The sequence below is a fragment of the Oppia nitens genome, unplaced genomic scaffold (genome assembly GCF_028296485.1).
Source record: "Oppia nitens isolate AA-2021 unplaced genomic scaffold, nextdenovo-longstitch-racon4-pilon3 scaffold51_pilon_pilon_pilon, whole genome shotgun sequence".
Taxonomy (NCBI): Eukaryota; Metazoa; Arthropoda; class Arachnida; order Sarcoptiformes; family Oppiidae; genus Oppia; species Oppia nitens.
Window position 1 is genome coordinate 78,646 of NW_026533234.1, and position 8,210 is coordinate 86,855.

Below are 8,210 nucleotides of genomic sequence, written 5' to 3' on the forward strand. Positions count from 1 at the left end.
AATATATATATATATATTTTATATATAGAATATATTGTATATAATAATTTAATTATTATTATTATGTAGTCTATGAGTGCTATCATTGACTTAATTTTATTTTATTTTTTAATTTTTTTTTTGTATATTAATAGACAAGAGTTACTGTATATGACATTTATTTTTTTTTGTTGAAAAATAATAATAATAATTGTGTGAATTTATTAATTATTATTTTTTTATATACTTTTTTTGTGTAGATTTTTTTTCTTAATTTATGAATATTTAAAAAAAAAAATTATTATTATTATTATTATTATCATTCATCATTATTAAAATCTAGTAGTAATTATAATTATCTTATATTATTATTATTAAGTTATTGTTATTTACTAAAATTAGTTTTTTTTTAAAAGTGCTAATTTTTATTGTATTGTTTATATAATATAAGAGATTTTTTAAAAATAAATAAATAAATATTTTTATTATAATTAATTAATTTGTTAATTAAATAAAATAAGTGTAAATTATAAAATTAAATTAGCTAAATAAAATGTACACTAAATTAAATAAAGTTTAGTAAATATTTATTTAAAAAATTGATATATTTTATTTTTTTTAAAATTATGTACATTAAAAAATATTATGTGATATTTTCAACAACAAAAAAACTATAATTAATTAATTAAAATATCATTTTTTGATAATAATAATCAAAAAAAATAAATAATAATAATAGTTTGCATTAAAAATAAATACTCTATTAATAATAATAAAACAAAACAATAAAAAAAGTTATTACCGTTTTTTTGCCAATAGTATACAGTCATAAAAAACAAAAATCATAAAAATTAATTTTAATGCAAACATATTATTATTATTTGTTTAGTGTAAGATATTATCGGTATTATAATCACTACAATAATAGTAATAATTAATTTATTGGGAAAAAAATATACATTTAATTATAATTATTATTATTATTATATGTTTTAGCGATACAACACTTTCAGAGGATATCCTTCATTACAGGGTATATATGGCGATCGCATAGCCATAAAATCCCAGCGATTATTATTGTCGGCCACTGTTTGGGTGGTTGGTGTCGACCCCTCCCTACCAGTGCTGGTTTGGTGGGTATTGTAGTTGTTGTTTTTGCGATCATTGAAATTATTATTATTATTATTAATAGATTTCTGTATGACATCCCATGTCGTGAATCTACTGTTCCCAATGTTTTCCATCAATTGATCTGTTTTTTTAATATTAGAAAAATAGTTTTTTAAAAAAAAAAACTTTTACTAAATAGAAACAGTAAAGTAATAAAATAGATATCACTTTAATTAATTAATTTTTTTTGGTTGTTATTTATTATTTATAAAAATTTATAAAATAAATAATAATAATTATAGAAAAATAGTTAATAAAACTCTTACTAAAAATAAAACAGTAAAGTAATAAAATTGATATCATTTTTATTTATTTTTTGTTTGTTTGTTATATAAAAAACATTATTTAAAGTTTATTATTATTACTAATACTATTAATATACTTAAATTTTTAACTATTTTTTTTTTTTAAATAGTAATAATAATTATAGAAAACTAGTTAATAAAACTCTTACTAAAAATAAAACAGTAAAGTAATAAAATAGATATCACTTTTATTTATTTATTATTTTTTGTTTTTTTGTTATAAAAAAACATTATTTAAAGTTTACTATTATTACTAATATTTTTTTAAAAAATAAATAAATAAATAAATAATTACGTGTTTCGCATGAATTGCACGATTGTTTGTGACATTTCTTGCAAAACGATTTTTGCTGATATTTTTGCCGATAATTCATAACTTTTTTTGTTTGTTTGGCCACAAATTGTTATCAAATTTTATTTTCTTATTATTTGTTTGTTTGGTTTGATTATCACTTTTGAGATGAAAATATTGTATATAATATCACCACAACTACAATAATAATAATAATAATAAATAACAAATAAAAACATATTATTTAAATGAAAAATTATTCCTACAATTTATATAGTTTTTTCATTTATATATATATATACTGTATATAAAGTTTATATAAAATAATTATTAATATTTATCTAATAATAATTATAGTAATAATGATGTACTTAGATTACATATAATTTTTTAATTTGTAATAATAATAATAATAAATAATATTTTAGCTTTTTAAAAAAAATGTTAAGCAAAAAAAATAAATATTTTTAACATTTAAAAAAAATAAAATCAATTACTAACCTTGATTATAATGATGCTTTTTGAAATCATATAAAGTTATTTATTTTTTTTTAAATTTAAAAAAAACTATTTGATGATGAAAAACAAAATTATAATAATTTTTATAATAGTTATTGATTAGTTATAAAATATTTGATTTTGATATATATATAATATTTAAGATAAAATTATTATTAATATAAATTTTAATATGAAAAGTGTCAAATCAAAATAAAAATTAAAAATATTTTATCGCATGATTTGTAGCACGTATTTAATATATATACTGTATACTATATATGTATATATATATATATATACTATATATATATATATATATACTATATATATATATATATATACTATTTATTATATAGTATTATGTATATACATGTGTATTACCTATAATTAGTGTTTTTAATAGTTGCTAGACGTCCACCAAAAAAAAATTAGAGGATTTACTACATTATCATTGATTAATTAAATTTTAAAAAAAATGTTTTTTAAGTAAAATATTTTAGATTTAAATAAAATTTTTTTAAAACAAATTATAAACTAATATTATATTTTTTTATACTGTATATACATGTATATCTTAATTAAATTATATTTAAATATAATTATATATAATTTTTGTCCTCTGTTTCCCGATTTAAAAATAAAAACATTTGGCAACTCTAGTTAGTGGTGTCTATGAAAACATTTGCACGTAGTCTTCAAATGTATTTTCAAAAACTAAATATATATTTAAATAACTAATACTTAGAAATTATTTGTATAAAATTATTATTATTATTATTATAGTATTAATAGTATAATTATTACTAATAATGATTTATTATTTATTTATTTAGCAATTAATAGTTAAATAAAACTATTTATTTTTCCAAATAAAAGGATTAATAAAATTTTATTTATATTTATATATTTATCATAAATAAATATTAAAACTTTATCAAATATAAAGATTAATATCAAAAAAATAAATAGCGATATAATTATAAATTATTTAAATATTAATTTTATTGCAGATTAGCAATCAATAGCAACCAGAAAAAAAATTAAAACTAATAATTTAGTGGAAAAATTTGTTTATTTATTTAGTTTATACCAACAAAAAATAAATAAATACAATTTACTGATACAATTAAAAATTAATAGATAATTATTACTATTTTTATTAAATTAAATAATATATATTTTATATACACTTAATTAAATTGTTTATCAATATATGTAATTTTTAAAAATTAATTAATTTATACTGGTAATATGACTTAATATAATAATAATTATTATAATAATAGTGTACATTGAATTCAATTGTCGCTGACCATGAAATGTCATAAAAATTATTATTAATAAAATTAAATAAAAAAATTTTTTTTTAGTTACTATATATTAAATTTATTAATAAAAAAATTATTTTATTTGAAAGCATGTATTAAGTTAACTGAAATTTAAATATATAACAAAAAATAAATAAACTATAATAAACAGTAAAACATTAATAGATATTGTTATTATGTAATACAAATTAAATATTATTATTTTATTTTTTGTATAAAAATATAAATATTATAAAAAAATAAATAAATTATTACTTATTTAATAGATATTTAGATAGATTACTAAATAATACTAACAGTAATAATAAATATTTAGATAAAAAATTTAATTGATATTTTATAAAAATTTTTAATATATTAATTATAATTTAATTGCTTTAATTAAATTAAATACATTATAATAAATTTTGATTAAATAAAAATGCAATCGAAGTGTTTATTAAATAATAATTTTAAAAAAATATTTATTATACACAAACAAACTATAATAATAATTATTAATACAAATAATAATAATAATAATAATAATTAAATAAAAATAAGAGATTGAATAAAAAAAATTTACATTTAAATTTTGTTTTGTTTTTTTAATAATAATAATTATTACAATATATATATAATAATGATATCGTATGTATGCATGAATTGATTGATTGATTTAATTAATTATTGGTAATTATAAAAAAATAATTTATATACCAATAAATGTTTACATATATATGTTTAACACATAATTAAACAAAAAACAAATAATAATTATTTATATTATAATTATAATTAAAAAAAAAAAACTAAACAAATGGTTAGTTAAAGTCCATCAGATTCAACAACAGTTGTTCCTCATTGTCGATGTCCTCTTCATCGATATGGTCATCGTTGGCCAGCACTTGACGTATATGTTGGACATCATAGTTAATATGATTGACAAATGCATATTCACCGGACTCTACATTAGCCGATTGTATTGGCGACTGGCATACGAGACACCAGTAAGCTTCGGGTCCGATACCGTCCTTCAATCGGATACCTTCGACAGTATATTTGGATTTCATTTCATCGGTAAGTTTGTCCAGAATCTGCAAACGAGCGGAACATACATCAAATTCATCGAATCGGTCGGTTTCGGTAACAAATGCTTTGTCAATCGTTTTCAAATAGTGTCCACTTTTGAATCGCCGATGAAATGGTCGTTCCAAGTGTTCGATAGCTTCGCGTTTACCGTCGATAAAGATATCGCAAAACTGGTCATAATATAGTTGTTTTTGTTTTTGTTTGTTGACTGACGACTGATTTTTCTTGTTATTGCCATCACTGGACACTTCTTCTTCTTCCTCCTCCTCTTCTTCCTCTTCATCCACTAATTTGATACCTTCTTCGCCCAATCGGTTATCCCAGTCATCCATGACTACCGTATTGATCAGTTCATCGACTACGTGACTGATCTCTGATTTGTTGTCGTCATTGACATTGTCATCGTCTTCGTCGTCATCATCGCAAGTAATAGTTTCTATTGATCCAGACTTTTCCGACGACGACGACAACAATTGCATCTGACGTTTGGCCGTATCTATAATATCCTCATCGGTTGCTGCCGACAGTCTAGCGGCCACTGCCCGCTGTTCACAGTCATCGATGTGTAGCTTCGCCTCCATTAGCGATGGGAACGACCGGTAGTAGTTGTCGTCGTCAGTGTCGTCATCATCACCGCCACAGCTAAGACACACATAGGCTTCCCGTCCGATGGCGTTCTTCATACGTATTCCGTGTTCAAGCGTACGCTCTTTAACCACAAACGTAATCCTCTGGAGTTCCTGTTTGCGGGCTAACTGTACCTCCAGTTGATCGCTTCGGTCGCTATCCACGACAAACACTCTATCGATACCCTTCCGATTGATTCCGGCTCTGTTACGCAAATGTTCGGCCGATTCGTCATGATTTTGGGCATCATCTGCGGTATGAAACTCCAGATCGCATAGCAAACACAGAAAGTAGTCGTTGTCCAGTGTATCCACTCGTTGGACAATACCTTCGTTACGCAATTCAATCAACTGATTCATTTCGCAATCGCTTAGCTGGTCGTTGACCCGCAGCTCCAGTGCATTCAGTATACGCCGATAGCGTAGTTCGACTTTCGGCGCACCGATAACATCGTCGTCGGCATCGATATCATCGACAACACCAGTATTATCGCCACTGCCGGCGCCGCCAACACTAAACGTATGATAGTTATCGGGATAATTGATGGCCGCATTGATTTCGGCAAATCTGGCCATATGTTTGTGACAGGCCTGCAGATCTTGCATCGAACACAGACAACGGGTACATATGTAGCCGACTGGTCCGCGACCTTCTTTCAGCCGTAGGCCGTGCCGGTAGAACTTTCGTTTGTCCAGTTCGGCGATACGCCTCAACTCTTGCCGACGTTTGATGGCCACTTCGCTGGTCATTGATTTCAATTTAATGGCAAACATTTTGTCCAATGGCGGCCAAAATCGTTCGCAACTATTCTGCCGATGTTCCTGACTGTTCACGTGCTTGAATATAGCCGACTGATCGGCTAATGTTTGTTCGCAAAATGCGCACAAATAGCCGGCGGCAGTGGCGTCGGTATCGCTCAGTTTGGTTATACCGTTGTCTGTCATTATGTCCGACAGCGACTTCTGCTGTTGATTGTTAGTCGGGCCGGCATTTATTGCCGATGTTCTTAAATACGGTGTCCTTTTTGGCCAATTTCGCTGCTGATTTCGGGCCACAAAACCGTTAGTCTGGCTGCTATTGGCAGCCGATTGGGAACCGCTGCCATACTGTTGCTGCTGCTGATGCCTGTTATGATAGTTATTATTGTTGTTATAGTTATTATTATTATTGCGATGATTGATGAGTTGTTGTGATCCCATAAATCCCGCGGTCATCATATTTCCGGCCGTATTGGTGGGCGTTGTCGTTGATCCGTAATATGACGACGGCTGCGACATGTAATCCGATGTCTGATTGCTTGTTGTCTGATAATAGCCGCCACCGCCGGTGTTTGATGGCTGATGATAGGCATAATAGTGTTGCTGTTGTTGTTGTTGTTGACCATAATTTTGATAAAAACTATTATACGACGATAGCTGACGGTTAGTGGCCATCGCCGCTGCCTGTGCTGCAGCCGCGGCCGGCGTCGATGAATAGCCACCACCACTACTACTACTGATACTAAAACTGTTGTTTGTTTGTCGGCTATAATATGGATAATATTGTTGTTGATGTTGTTGTTGTTGTTGATAATAGTATGAATTGACGGCCGAAGCGGTGGCGGCGGCGCCGCCAATATTATGATAATTATGCGTTGAATTAGCGTATTGTTGGTGCGTTTGCGGCGTCGCCGCCGCCGCCGCCGTCGTCGGTCTTCTTATGTATGATGACGACGACGACGACTGATGATTGACTGGTCCTCCGCGTTGGCCATACGGGTCGGCGGTAGCCGTACTGTCGGTAGTTTGCGATCCAAACGTCGGATTATAGAAATCCGAGTCGGAATCGTTGGCCGAGTCGTCGTCTGAATTGTCTTCGGCATCATTATCGGTAAACAGATAGCGTTGTGCGTAATAAGCGTATCGATCGGCGGCGGGTCGTTGACCACCACCACCACCACCACCACGATGTCCGCCACCCCGATAGCCACCGCCGCCTACTCTGGCCATCATTGACGACGACTGCGTCGGCGGCGGCGGCGCCGGCCGTGACATCGCTTGTCTAAACTCATCGTTAAAGTAGTCGTCGTCCTGAAGCTGTTGGCCATCAATCAGTTCCGGGTTATAGTAGTCTTCGGTCAGATCGTCCATCATTTGGTCAGTCGGTTAGTGATAACACATGCGGTCTGATTGTTGTCGTTGTTGTTGTTGTTGTCATCAATTGATTACCGAAATAATAATAATAATTATTATTATTATTATTCAATAGACTATATGTTATGTAATATAAGTTTATTTTTTTTAATAGTGTTTATTATATGTCAACAATAATTATGTTGCCATACATTAGAAAGTTTTCAAATATAATGTGTACCTTTTTATGACTATATAACTATTATTAGTTTAAATGTTTGTAAATATAGTATAAAAAAGGACTTTTTTAGGTTTGTTTTAATATTGCCATCTATACGATAATTGTTTTATAATAATTATTATTATGTATTATAACTTTAAATATATTTATTTAATATATTTTAAATATTTTTTAAAAAATTATTGTATTTATAAATAAATATATATTTTTTACATCAATTAAATAGTTTATAGATTTAATTATAAATATATTTAATTTACAGTATAGTATAGATATTATGTTAGGTTAGGGTTTATGATAGTTAAGATTTTTAAATAATTAAAAATTTTGATATATTTATACTAAACTTTTTTTTATTAATTATTTAATTAATTTTTTAAAAATTAATAATTCAAAATTAAATGTTAACTATTTATTATTATTATTATTATTTTATTAATCTATTAATTATAATTAATATATAATATAATCTATTAAATATAGAAAAAAAAATAATTTTTAAATGTAAAAAACAATTTTATTTAATATAACTATTTATTTAATTATATATATATATATATATATATATATATAAAACTTATCTCT

The 8,210-nt window shown here is 26.4% G+C and overlaps 1 long non-coding RNA gene across 1 annotated transcript; it reads right to left on the minus strand.

Annotated features, from left to right (window-relative positions):
- Window positions 1–950: 950 nt before the first annotated feature.
- LOC128960727 (uncharacterized) lies at window positions 951–2,297 on the minus strand. The gene is made up of 3 exons (XR_008484603.1): window positions 2,248–2,297; window positions 1,750–1,944; window positions 951–1,231 (listed from the first exon to the last, which is right to left on the minus strand). It is a non-coding gene; the product is annotated as an uncharacterized LOC128960727 (long non-coding RNA).
- Window positions 2,298–8,210: the final 5,913 nt, after the last annotated feature.